This window comes from Meriones unguiculatus, chromosome 12 (genome assembly GCF_030254825.1).
Source record: "Meriones unguiculatus strain TT.TT164.6M chromosome 12, Bangor_MerUng_6.1, whole genome shotgun sequence".
NCBI classification, from domain to species: domain Eukaryota; kingdom Metazoa; phylum Chordata; class Mammalia; order Rodentia; family Muridae; genus Meriones; species Meriones unguiculatus.
In genome coordinates this window covers 6,938,130-6,951,346 of record NC_083360.1, presented here as the reverse complement: position 1 = coordinate 6,951,346, position 13,217 = coordinate 6,938,130, and the positions used below count along the sequence as shown (strand labels likewise).

The 13,217-nt window shown below is 38.5% G+C and overlaps 1 pseudogene; it reads left to right on the top strand.

The window, feature by feature from the left end:
• The first annotated feature begins 736 nt into the window (after positions 1 to 736).
• Positions 737 to 10,230, top strand: LOC132646778 (large ribosomal subunit protein eL8-like; annotated as a pseudogene).
• Positions 10,231 to 13,217: the final 2,987 nt, after the last annotated feature.

Sequence of the window (13,217 nt, the reverse complement as noted above, 5' to 3'; positions counted from 1 at the left end):
TGACTTTTTTTTTTTTTCTTGGAAGTCTCATCTCCAGAAGGCCGTGCTTCCAGGAATGGCCGCACACTGTCAGCTCATCTGGGTTGCCACACTGCCACCTTGTTCCCAGAAGAGCATCTGTGGATTGGGGAGAGGAGGCATTACTTCTGGGAACAGTGCCCAGAACATGCAAGCTTCTATGCCATTTGAGAAAGTCACAGTGGGGACAGTCAAATCTTCATTTGCTGCAATCCTTTATGTAGACTCATCAGTTCTGGGGCTCACAGCTGTAATATCTGTAGATTTTTATTTACCACTTGTTTTAAAGGACCCTTCTTGACATGTAAGTATAGATTTTTCTGTGCTTTCTCTTCCATAGCTTCCATAGCCTGTCCTGGCCTCTTCATCCCATCCTGTTCTTCATTTTCAAAAAATAACACAGGCTTTAGCAATGAGTGAATGCACGGTTAAATCAGGTGATATGAATAAAATACGAATGAAATTATTGTGTTCAGATTAAACAAAAACACCTGAATGATCAAAAATATTTTCCATATCATTTACACATTTCATTAAAAAGTTTAAGTCTGGCTGATATGCAGTAGTTATTTCATTATATGAATATTCATTTGAATTCAAGTTAGAAAACCATAATTACATACCTACCATATTATGTCGTGCGTTTTTCTGCTTTAAGGTGCAGGAAAAGTAAGCAGTATTAAAAACTGACAGCTTTTTTCTCCTCTAGATAAGCAAGATGCCCAAAGGCAAGAAGGCCATGGGGAAGAAGGTAGCCACAGCCCCCGCTGTCGTGAAGAAACAGGAGGCCAAAAAGATGGTCAGTCCTGTTTGAGAAAAGGTCCAAGAACTTTGGCATTGGGCAGGCTATGCAGCCCCGAAGAGCTCTCACGCGCTTTGTCAAATGGCTCCGCTTCATTAGGAGAAGCGGCAAAGGGCCATCCTTTATAAGGGACTAAAAGTACTTCCTGCCATTATCCAGTTCACCCAGGCTCTGGACCAGCAAACAACTACTCAGCTGCTTAAGCTTGCCTACAAGTACAGGCCAGAGATGAAGCAGGAGAAGAAGCAGAGGCTGCTGGCCTGGGCTTGGTGAAGAATATAAAAGCTCAGCTGGTACTGTGGTAGTGATCGCCTATGACGTAGATCCATCAAGCTCATGCTTGCTTCTAGCTGGTGGTTCTCCTACCTTCCCTGTGTGGAAAGATGGGAGTCCCCCACTGCGTCACCAAGGGAAAGGCCAGGCTGGTGGTTCTCCTACCTTGGCTGTGTGGAAAGATGGGAGTCCCCCACTGCGTCACCAAGGGAAAGGCCAGGCTGGTGGTTCTCCTACCTTCCCTGTGTGGAAAGATGGGAGTCCTCCACTGGGTCACCAAGGGAAAGGCCAGGCTGGGGCGGCTGGTCTGCAGGAAGACTTGCACCACGGCTGCCTTCAAACAGGTTAACTAGGAAGACGAGGGTGCTGTGGCTAAGTTGGTGGAAGCTATTAGGACAAATTACAATGACCGGCAACGTCCTGGGTCCTAAATCTGTGGCTCGAATTGCCCAGCTGGAAAAGGCAAACGCTAAAGAACTTGCCACAAAATGTGTTAAGTGTACATTGCTAAGTCTTCTGTACATATAAATATAATTCCAAAAAAAAAAGAAGAAAGAAACCTGAAAGTTACACTATTTTACTTTGTAAGCATAGATAAGGGAAAATAAAATTGAGCTGTGGAATTTCATATCCTGAGCTGACATGTATCTTATCTCCCTGGATTTTTAGACACAAGTACACACACATTTGGTTTTTAGAGGTTGCCATAATAAAACTGCATGAATTTGGTTGCTTAAAGCAAGTTGTTTTATATGGTTCCAGAGACGGCAAGCTTCGAAATGGAGGTGACAGTAGACAATACGTGTTAAGGGACATCTTTAGGCGTGTAGAGGGCAGAGCCCTGTCATCTCAGAGCAACACCTGTGACAGCAGAGGTATATAGGCACCTTCCAACCCACCCTGTAAGGGCGCCAATCCCATGGCTCAGTGGCCACGGTAATCACTGGCTACAGCTCTCACTTCCCAAGCACTCTCCTGTTGGGGATTATCAATATGCAAAATGGAAGACATAAACATTCAGAGCAAAGCAATAGGGAGATGTCTTCATATGCAAGAAATACAGATGTAAAATGCACATATAACATATAAATATATATCAATGAACATATATTTTGAAATCTGCACGGCATGTATTTTGTCTTTTGAATTTAGTTTGGATCAGTGGTTTAGAAAATGGAATATTAGCACATGAAAGTAAAATATATTTAAATATAACAAGAAGACTCAGAAGTGTAATAATGAGGTATTCAGCATGACATCAGATACATAGTGTACATATTAGACTATTACTACCTCTATTAATATTATCTTGCTTAATTATTAAAATTCTGCTAGGTTTTTCTGGGAGACACATTAATTAAGAACCATTACTTTCTGTTAGCAGTCCTAAAGTAGTTATAAATCAAATGCTGAAAATATGAAAATATTTTGAAATTACCAGTCACTAAATTGTAAACAATGAACGTATTTGAAGCTTTTTGTCTCAGAGCTGTTCCCAGATTCGAATCACACACACACACACACACACACACACACACACACACACACACACACACATGCTAATATTGCATTAAGCCCCATAGTGTCATTTCCAGAGCATTGAAAACAAATAAAAGCATGGTTAGATGTAGGAACCTATCAAAAAAATTGCTAGCACTCTAAAAGATCTTACTTGCAAAGATTATAGGTCCTGGAGTAACTAAAAATAAACTTATCAAGCTTGTTGCTAAAAATTATTAAACCGTAAACAATATGCCAGCAACATGCTGGTAAGATACTTATGCTACATGTAACAATATAGCTCATAACAAAATTACAGAATTAAGAAAAAACAAAAATTGGCAAATATTATCAACTACAATGTAATTTATTCTATTAACTGTGAATTAGTTAATCCTTTCATGTTTTGATCTTACACTTTGGCGAGTGTTACATGGGAGCTGAATGCTAAGCCCATGGACACCTTTTGTTTTGCAAGTGTTGGACAAATTGGAAAGGTAGATGGGAGATTTAAAATCTTACTAATAAGTTCTTGACATCCTCTGGAAGTAATTTGTTGGGATAACCCCTAAGGACACTGAAGTCCTAGCTTGTGCAAAATAAGGACTTGTTCTGCATAAAACTGTGCCAGGAAGCAATGCCCCATGTCTTCCACCCACTCACCTGCACTTCAGATATGCAGGAAGACTCAAGATGCACTTATAGCAATTTACATGTGTATGTGTATATATGGTATAAAAACCTATCAATTATAATACAGAGAGGCCACTGAGTCCTCAAAAGGTGCCCTGCTACTGGCCTAGAAATAGAAACATAACAAATAGTTTTATTATTTTTTCTTTTTTAATATCAATTTTTATCTTTTTATATTATAGTTTATTCACTTTGTATCCCAGCTCTAGCTCCTCCCTCATTCCCTCCCAATCCCCCCTTCCTCTCTCATCTCCTTTCATGCCCCCCTCTCCAAGTCCACTACTTTTTCCTTTATTAATCTCTCTGGGAAGTCATATTAATTCTGTAACATTTTAAATTTATTTTTTAAATTTATTACAATTTATTCACTTTGTATCCCAGGTGTAGCCCTTTCCCTTTTCACCTCCCAAACCCACCCAGCCTCCCTCAACTCCTTCCATGCCCCTCCCCTAGTCCACTGATAAGGGAGTTCCTCCTCCCCTCCTCTCTGACCCTAGTCTATCAGGTCTCATCAGGGCTGGCTGCATTGTCTTCCTTGGTGGACTGGTAAGGCTGCATGCCCGTCAGGGGAAGGTGATCAAAGAGCCAGCCACTGACTTCTTGTCTGAGACAGCCCCTGTTCCATTTACTAGGGGACCCACTTGGACACTGAGCTGCATTGGACTACATCTGTGTAGGGGTTCTAGGTTACCTCCATGAATGGTCCTTGGCTGGAGAATCAGTCTCATAAAAGACCCCTTTGCCCAGATTTTTTGTTCCTCTTGTTCTGTTGTTCTCCTTGTGAAGCTCCTGTCCCCTCTAGGTCTTTAATCTCTCCTATCTTTCATGGGATTCCCTGCACTCTGACCAAAGTTTGACTATGTGCCTCAGCATCTGCTTTGATACCCTGCTGGGTAGAGTGCTTCAGAGTCCCTCTGTGGTAGGTTCCTGTCCTGGTCCCTGTTTTCTGCCTTTCAGATGTCTATCCTATTTGCCCCTCTGAATGAGAATTGATTATCTTACCCAGGGTCCTTCTTCTTGCTTAGCTTCTTTAGGTGTACAGATTGTAGTATGTTTATCCTATATTAAATGTCTAATATCCACTTATAAGTGAGCATATACCATGTGTGTTTTTCTGCTTCTGGAATACCTCATTCAGGATGATATTTTTTTAGTTCTCACCATTTACCTGCAAATTTCATGATTTCTTGTTATTACTTGCTGAGTAGTATTCCATTGTGTAAATGTACCACACTTTCTGTATCCATTCCTCAACTGAGAGACATCTGGGTTGTGTCCAGATTCTGGCTAGTACGAATGAAGCTGCTATGAACATGGTTGAACAAGTGTCCTTGTGATATACTTAAGCATACTTTGGATATATGCCTAGGAGTGGTATAGCTAGATCTTGAGGTAGCACTATTCCTAGTTTTCTGACAAAGGGCCAGATTGATTACCAAAGTGGTTGTAAAAGGTTACATTCCCACAGCAAAGTATCAGAGTTCCTTTTTCTCCACATCCTCTCCAGCATGTATTGTTACTTGAGTTTTTGATCTTAGCCATTCTGATGGGTGGTAGATGAAATATCAGAGTCATTTTGATTTGCATTTTCCCCTGATAACTAAGGGCACTGAGCATTTCTTTAAGTGTTTCTCTGTTATTTGATATTACTCTGTTGAGTATTCTCTATTTGGCTCCATACCTGATTCTTTTTAATTGTATTACTTGGTTTGTTGCTTTTTAAGTTCTTTATATATTCTGGATATTAGCTCTTTGATATAGGGTTGGTAAAGATCCTTTTCCAGTCTGTAGGCTGTCGTTTTGCTTTGATGACTGTATCCTTTGCATTATAGAATCTTTTGAATTTCATGAATTCCCATTTATTGATTGCTGATCTTAGAGCCTGTGCTGTTGGTGTTCTGTTCAGGAAGTTGTCTCCTGTGCCAATGTGGTCAAGGCTCTTCCCCCCTTTTTCTTCTAACATGTTTAGTGTGTCTGGTTTTATGTTGAGGCCTTTGAACCACTTAGACTTTAATTTTGTACAGGGTGATAAATATGGATCTATTTGCATTTTTCTACACGTAGACATCCAATTAGACCAGCACCATTTGTTGAAGATGCTATCTTTTTTCCCATTGTATTGTTTTGGGTTCTTTACCAAAAATCAAGTATCCCTAGGTGTGTGGGTTTATTTCTGGGTTTTCAGTTCGATTCCATTGATCCACATTTCTGTTTCTATGCCAGTACCATGCAGTTTTTATTACTATATCTCTGTAGTACAGTTTGATATCAGAGATGGAGATGCCTCTAGACAATCTGTTATTGTAGAGGATTGTTTTAGCAATTTTTTTTGTTGTTTTGTTTTTACATATGAAACTGAGAATTGTTCTTTCAGTTCTATAAGGAATTGTGCTGGTATTTTGATGAGAACTGCATTGAATTTGTAGATTGCTTTTGGCAGGATGGCCAATTTCACTATGTTAATCTTTCCAAGCCATGAACATGGGGGATCTTTCCATCTTCTGCTATCTTTTTCAATTTCTTTCTTCAGAGACTTGAAGTTGGTTTCAAACAGGTATTTTACTTGCTTGGTTAGAGTCACAGCAAGGTACTTTATGTTATTTGTAGCTTTTTTGAAAGGTGTAATTTCTCTAATTTCTTTCTGAGCACTTTTGTTTTGGAATACAGGAGGGCTTCTGATTTTTTTTTTTTTTTTTTTTTTTTTTTTTTTTTTTTTTTTTTTTAGTCAATTTTGTATCCAGCCACTTTGTTGAAGCTGTTTGTCAGATGAAACATTTCAGTGGTTGAATTTTGGGGTTGACACATGTATACTATCATATCATCTGCAAATAGTGATACTTTGACTTCTTCCTCTTGATCTCCTTCAGTTGTCTTATTACTCTAGCTAGGATTTCAAGTACTATTTTGTAGAGATATGAAGATAGTTGGCAGCCTTGCCTTGTCCCTGATTTCAGTGGGATTGACTTAAGTTTCTCTCAATTGTGTTTGATGTTGGCTATAGGCTTACTGTATATTGTCTTTAATATGTTTAGGTATGTGTCTTGTATCCCTGATCTCTCCAAGACTTTAAACATGAATAGTTGTTGGATTTTTATCAAATGCTTTTTTGGCATCTAAGAAGATGACCATGTAGTTTTCCTCTTTAAGTTTGTTTATATGATAGATTACATTGATGTATTTCCATATACTGAACCACAACTGAATGACTGGGATGAAGCATACTTGGTCATGGTGGGTGATATCTTTTATATGTTCTTGGATTTTTTTTGCAACTATTTTACTGAATATTTTTGCATCCATGTTCGTAAGAGAGATAGGTGTGAAATTCTCCTTTTTTGTTAGGTGTTTGTGGGGTTTAGGTATCAACATGAAGGTGGCTTCATAGAATGAGTTTGGTAATCTTCTGTCTTATTTTTATGGAATACTTTGAAGAGAAATGGAGTTAGCTCTTCTTTGAAGCTCAGGTAGAAGTCTGTGCTGAAACCATCTGTCCCTGTGCTTTTATGGAAGGGACTTTTGATGACTGCTTCTATTTCCTTGGGGGATATAGGAATATTTAATATATTTACCTTATCTTGATTTAATTTTGGTAAATGGAACCTATCATGAAAATAGTCCATTTCATTTAGATTTTCAATATTTGAAGCATATAATGTTTTGCAGTAAGACCTGTTGATTGTTTGGATTTCCTCAGTGTCTCTCGCTATGTTTCCCTTTCATTTCTGATTTTGCTGATTTGGATAGTTTCTCTTTGCCCTTTAGTTAGTTTGGCTATGGTTTTGACTATCTTGTTCATTTTCTCAAAGAACCAGCTCTTGGTTTCACTGAACCTTTGAATTACTTAATTTGTTTCTGATTTATTGATTTCAGCTTTGAGTTTGATTATTTCCAAACATCTACTCCTCTTTGGTGTGTCTGCTTCTTTTTTTTTCTAGATTTTTTTTTAAGTTGCTTGTATGAGATGTCTCAAACTTCTTTCAGAAGGCACTTAGTGCTATGAATGTTCCTCTTAGCACTGCTTTCATTGTTTTCCATAAGTTAGAATAAGTTGTGCATTCTCTCTCATCAAGTTTTTGGAAGTCTCTAATTTCTTTTAATAATTTTTCCCTGATCCAGCTATTGTTGAATAGAGACTTGTTTAGCTTCAATGCATGTAAAGGCTTTTGTTATTTTGGTTGTTATTGAGTTCTAGTTTTAGGTCATGTTGTTCTGGTATGATACAAGGGATTAGTTCAATCTTCCTGTATCTGTAGAGGCTTGCTTTCTGACCAACTATATGATCAATTTTTGAGAAGGTTCCACAAGGTGCTGAAAAAAAGGTATACCGTTTTGAATTTGGATGAAAAGTTCTGTAGACATCTGTTAGGTTCATTTGATTTAAGGACTCTGTAAGTGTCATTATTTTCCATCTAGATGACCTGTCTCTTGGTGAGAGTGGGGTGTTGAAGTCTCCCACAATTAAGGTGTTGGGATAGATGTGTGATTTAAGCTTTAGTAATGCTTCTTTTACAAATGCAGGTGCTCTTGTATTTTCGGCATAAATATTCAGGATTGTGATGTCCTTTTGGTGAATTTTCCTTTTGATGGGAATAAAACATCCCTCCTCATTTTTTTTCATTAATTTTGGTTGAAAGTCTACGTTATTAGAAGTTAGAATAGCTACTTCAGCTTGTTTTCTGGGTCTGTTGCCTTGAAAAACCTTTTTCCAGCCCTTTACTCTGAGGTAATGCTTATCTTTGTTGCAGTGTTGAGTTTCTTGGATGCAGCAGAATGTTGGATCCTGTTTCCACAACCATTCTGTTAGTCTGTGTCTTTTTATTGGAAAGTTGAGTCCATTGATGTTGATAGATTATAGTGACAAACAAATGTTAGTTCTTTTTATTGGGGAATTGGTGTGTTCCTATGCTTGTTTTCTTTTAAATTTTTTGCTGTGACGTTATCTATCTATCTATCTATCTACATATATATTTTCCTTGGGTGTAGTTGGTTTTGTTAGGTTGGAGTTTTCCTTCTAGGAGGGCTACTTTTCTTCAGTATGTCTAGGTTGCTGTGTAGATGTTATTCAAGTCTAGTTTTGTCATGGAGTATTTTGTTTTCTCCATCTGTGTTGATTGAAGCTTTGCTCGGTATAGTAGTCTGGGTTGGCATCTGTGGTCTCTTAGAGTCTGCATGACATCTGCCCAGGCCCTTTTGGCTTTCATAGTTTCTGTTGGGAAGTCTGTTGTGATTCTGATAGGTTTACCTTTTTATGTTACTTGGCCTTTTTTACTAGCTGCTTTTAGTATTTTGTTCTTCTGTAGATTTAGTGTTTTGACTATTATGTGATGTGAGGAGTTTCTTTTCTGTTCTAGTTCTGTAAGTCTCTTGTAGGTTTAAGGACATCTCTTTCTTAAGTTGGAAAAATTTGCTTCTGTGATTTTCTTGAATATATTTTCTGGATATTGTAGCCTGGAATCTTCTTTTTCGTCTATTCCTATTTTTCTTAGATTTTATCTTTTCATGGAATCCTTGATTTCTTGGATATTTTGTTTTTGGAACTTTTCTGATTTTATTTTTTCTTTGAGCTTTTTATCAATCTCTAAAATTGTATCTTCAGTGCCTAGGTTCTCTTTTCCATCCCTTGTATTCTATTTGTGATGCTCAACTTTGTGGTTCCTGATCTTTTCTCTAGGTTCTCCTGCTCCAAGTTTTTCTCTGTTTGTGTTTTATTTATTGACTTGAATTCTGCTTTCATGTATTGCACATTTCCTTCATGTGTCTGAATGTGGATTCCTGTCTTTCCATGATGGCCTCTATTTTTTGTTGTTGTTGTTCATTTCCTTTCTTTATACCTCTACTTGTGCCTCTACATGTTCCTCTATTTGTTTGGCTGTATTTGACTGCGTTTCTTTGAGAGCTTTGTTCGTTTCTTTTTTATGCTCCGATCATAACTGGATAAGCATAGATTTGAGATCATTTTCCTTTGTTTTTGATAAATTAGAGTATCCATTGATTTTTGGGATTGCTGGTGAAGCCACGATGTTCTGATTTTTTCTTGGATGTGTTCTTATGCCACCTGCTTATCTGTAACCTTGGCTGATTCTTCCTGGAGGCTGAGCTTCAGACTGGGTCCTTCTGTCTCTGGAGTCTTCAGGAAGTATTCTTCAGGAAGGTGAGAGAGGTCCATGGTTCGATGGTGGGTCTTGGTGTTTCAGCTGTAGCTGTGGGAGGAAGATCACAGGCACATGTGCTCAAGCACAGGTGTGAGCATGGAAGTGTGCCTTGAAGGACAGGGTGCTAGTTTGTGTAGATGCCTGGAAGGATGGAGCGTAAGTGCAGGTCAGGGTCCTGGAGCAGTTCGCAGGTGCAATAAGCATGTTCAGGTGTCCTGAATACCTCAGCGGCCCACAGTCCTGTCTTACTCTCCTCCAGGTATTCAGATTTGTTTGGGTTGCACCCTCTTGGCTCCAGGAATTGTTTGCCTGGACTCCACTGGGAGACCCACCGAACAGGGTCTTGAATGTTGAGAATGCTATTCTAAGGATCCTTTTGTTGCCCATGGTGGCGGTGGGGGTGCAAGGGATCCCATGTCTGACTTGAAGGCACACTCACTCGCTTGCAGGCCTATGCAGAAAGCACAGAGGTTCTCCCTGTTCATTACTCTCAGATTTGGGCCTTCAGGGGCAAATGAAGCGCAGGAAATCCTTCAGCTCAGTGGTGTCTGTTGTTTAGCTGCTGGGCAGGAAGACCTGTACTTGGGGCAGCCTCTGCCTCTGGCATCTCCATTACCAAACAGGGAGGTTCCTGCTTGGAGCAATCACTGCCACCTCTGCAGACCAGGGAGGTTCCTGCTTGGGGCACTCACTGCCACCTCTGCGGATCAGGGAGGCTCCCGCTTGGGGCAAGGAGAAGTTCAGGTGGTCGAATATTCACCACTCTCCAACCCCAGAGATGTCAGTGGGTGACCTGGATCCAAACTCTCCCAGCTCACAGGTTATCCCCTATGGCCCAGGAAATCTCAATGTTGGTTTTATTTCTTCACCAATTTTGGAGTTTTGAATCCTCTGCCCCTCAGATAGGATGTGCACTGGTTGCCGCCATCTTGGACTCTACCCAAATATTATTTTTAAACCAAAATCTATTTTGGTTTATACCAATGGATTTCTTTATTCTATTTTAATGGAAATTCAACTAACTTTCTTTGGTAAATCCTGTAAGATGCGAAATTCTATGAATCCTTAGAGGCCTCCATCACATTTCAAAGTATTTGGCATAGATATTGGCAGAATCGCCATCATAATATATGCTAATCACATACACTGGTGTCAGTTTTCACTTGCAGTACAGAATGTCTCATGACAAAAGGGAAATATCAGCTGTCAATTTTGTATTACAATATGTTAGATTTTTTTTTAATGTCTCTGGAAGACTTAGTAATTAAGAACTATTACTTTATGAACATGCTGAATGTTTTTGGACATGAACAAGATATCCCTAAAAGGTAGTTAAAATTTTAAAGTTAAAATTAAAGGTCTATACAAATTCATTTCCTAAACTGGTCATCATTTCAATATTAAAAAGTAGTATTTTATTTCCTGTAATTAACAGATTACATATTCACAGTCATAAAATTCATAGATCATGTTGAAATGCTGCTTAAAATAAAGTTTTGCTTTTGAAATATATTTTGTAACTGAAAGTAACGTACCATTCTAATCATAAAATTCTCTATATTCATTCTTACTCTAAAAATCTCATAAGATAATTTTCCAATTCCCAGATACAACCAATTCTCAGTATTTATAGAATTCTGTTTAGAGTATTTATTGAAATCTGTGGATTTCTGTACCTTTTACATAATACACATACTATTTGCATTTCAAGTTCTCACATTCTTCCTGTTTATATACAACAGAGACTCATAACACAACAAGAACATAAATCAATTGTTGTTATACTGTATTGTTTAAGATATAATTACAAGGGAAGACATTCTACACCTGTTTAATAAGACTCATGCAAGGATTTCATTAGTTGAATCAAAGTTGGAGATACACACTCCATGGATTCACCATGCTGAGGTTCTCAGAATTTCTGAGAAGAGAACTGTCAAATGGCCAATGAGGAGAACCTACTACTACAAGCTTCCTCCACCAATAAAATTTATTTTCTACGTACTTAACCTTATATGCACAGGCTGGTACACATCTTTCACCTGAGAAGCTTCTTTTTTCAGCAGTAGGAGACTACTGCCAAAAGCCACATGCCCTTCCCCATGCAATACTTCTCCAACATAGCTCCGACATCTAGATCTCAGGAAATATAATGGAATGCAGTCTAGAAAGATTATTAAAGCCAAAAAAACCAGGAAGTCTGCTGTTAGATTCTTAGGTTATTTTTCTTCAGAATTTATTCATATATATCACAGTTGATGCCCCCTCCCACAACTCTGCCAGTCCCACCCTCCCTTCCTCTTACCCTCATCCCCGTCCCCGTCTCCACTGAAAGGGGAAGTTCTCCACTATTCCCTTCTGCCCACATCTTGTTAAGTCTCATCAGGACCACTTCTCTCCTCCCCCTTTGTTATTTGGCAAGGCTGCATCATTAGGGGCAAGTGATCAGAGGGTAGATTTTTCTTTTTAATGACAGAATTGTTACACCTATGAAATCTCAACAGCATGGTGCCTAAACAAGGCCTGAACAATTAAAACGCCAGTTGATATCTCTGTTGGTTTGAATGAAAATGGCCTCCATAAGCCCATCAGGAGCCGGCACTATTAGGAGGTGTGGCCTTGTTGAAGTAGGTGTGGCTTTGTTGGAGTAAGTGTGTCACTAGGTAGGCTTTAATGTTTCAGAAGTTCAACCCAGGCCAAGCAGCTCTCAGTCTCTTCCTTTTGCTTGAAGATCTGCATTCAGATGTAGGACTCTCAGATACATCTCCGGCACTATGTCTGCCTGTGTGTCACCATGCTTTCTGCCATGACAATAATGGAATAAACCTCTAAACTTTAAGCTAGCTCCAATTAAATGCAGGAATTTAACTAAGACAACATCCCAACCAATGATTGTGACTTCATGGAACTGTATTCCTAGATGAAGAACTACAAGAAAATGATATCTGTTGAGATTGGTTCAATTGGTCTTTCACAGAATTGAACTTCCAAGATATGACTTGTTTTTCAAATCAGTGGAACACTAGCAACACTGATATTCACTAAAAAGCAACACTAAAAAGAACTCAGCAGGTTGTATTTATTTGCTGATTTGTTTGTAGGAAATGTAATGACAATGATTGACTTTGGGAAGAAGTTGGGACTGAGACATGGGAGGAAACTCTAGCCAAACTTCAGTATTTTTATTAGCTTTATATGTCTGATACATTTGATGATAAAAATATGTAATAATTTGCTTAAACACATTTTTTATTATATTTGTATTGTATTTGGAATAGTAGACCACTTGAAAGTCAAGAAGAGCCTAATGTTCTCTTGGTTTCATTGATTCTTTGAATTTTTATCTTTCTTTCTAATTTATTGATTTCAGCTATGAGTCTGATTATTTCCAGCTGTGTGCTCCTCTTGGGTGTGTCCTTTTTTCTCTCTCTCTAGTGCTTTTATGCATGCTAATAAGTTGCTTGTATAAGATGTCTCAAATTTCTTTTTGAAGGCACTTAGAGCTATGAATTTTCCTCTTAGCACTGCTTTCATTGTGTTCCATAAGTTTGGGTAAGTTGTGCCCTCATTTTCATTGAATTCTAGGAAGTCTCTAATTTCTTTCTTTCTTTCTTTCTTTCTTTCTTCCCTGATCCAGTTGTTGTTGAGTAGATAGTTGTTCAGATTCCAAGTCTGTGTCAGCCTTTTGCTATTTTTGTTAAGGCTGATTTCTAGTTTTAGGTCATATGATACAAGGGATTATTTCATTCCGTTGAGGCTTGCTTTCTATGCTGGTTATA